A 1,223-nucleotide genomic window follows, 5' to 3' on the forward strand; every position below is an offset into this window, starting at 1 on the left:
TTTCTTCCTGAAACTGGCTAGATCCTGTAGGTATTTCCCTACTAAAATCCCAGGCCCTGACCCATGGCAGCCTGTCTTGCTGGCAAAGCAATAAAGCTCTTGTTCCTCTTTATCCCCAACGCTTTCTTCACTTTCTTCTGCTCTGTTCAGCTCTGGAGCATGGAGGTCAGTTTCTGATGACAGAATGCAAAGAAGAGGAAAACTGTTTTCTTCCTCTGTTGTCAGTTCTTTGGCCAGTTTAATATTTGAGTTAAAAAAAGGCAAATTCATAAGAGGAAAAGAAAGTAATTTTTTCATTATGGGCATCTCAGAGAGAGGAGGCTCAAAGATAGGCAACTGATGCTTCGATGGCACAGTAACCTAAGAAGGGGAAAGGGATTTAGAATTTCAGAAAGGGGGAAATACGTGCACAGGAAAAAGGAGAGAGCAACTGTTAGTCAAACAATGGTTTGCCACACCAGGCAGGCAACTCTTTATGGCATAGAGCGACTCTCTGGCATTAGCTCTCTTCCTGACAGAGTTCCCCCATCTAATTTATTAATGGTATATAATCAATCTCACAAAAAAATGAGATCCTTCCATTTGGAGTAATAGAATCAACCTACAGGACCTTTTTCTTAAAAGATTTTATTTATTTATTTGACAGAGACAGAGAGAGAAGGAATACAAACCGAGGGAGTGGCAGGCGGACAGGGAGAAGCAGGCTTACTGCTGAGCAGGGAGCCCCACTTGGGGCTGGATCTCAGGACCCTGGGATCATGACCTGAGCAGAAGGCAGACACTTAAGGACTGAGCCACCCTGGTGCCCCCGAGAGGACCTTTCTTAAAGTTGCTTGAAAGAAATGCCAATGCCCTCCACCCAAGTTAGTTGTCCTCAAAGTTTAGCAAGCACCTTTACCTGTGTCATTGCTTGATCAAATCTTCCTTTTGTATATCTATAGACCACGCATTTTTTCCTTAGAAAGCCTTGGAATTGGGGCACCTGGGTGGCTCAGTGGGGTAAAGCCTCTGCCTTCAGCTCAGGTTGTGATCCCGGGGTCCTGGGGTTGAGCCCCACATCGGGCTCCCTGCTCAGCGGGAAGCCTGCTTCTCCCTCTCCCACTTCCCCTGTTTCTGTTCCCTCTCTCAGTGTGTCTCTCTCTGTCAAGTAAATAAGTAAATAAATAAATCTTTAAAAAAAAATTCTCACTTCCACAAACCACCAAACTCACATTTAAACAGGA

The sequence above is a fragment of the Martes martes genome (assembly GCF_963455335.1).
Source record: "Martes martes genome assembly, chromosome: 17".
Classification (NCBI taxonomy): Eukaryota; Metazoa; Chordata; class Mammalia; order Carnivora; family Mustelidae; genus Martes; species Martes martes.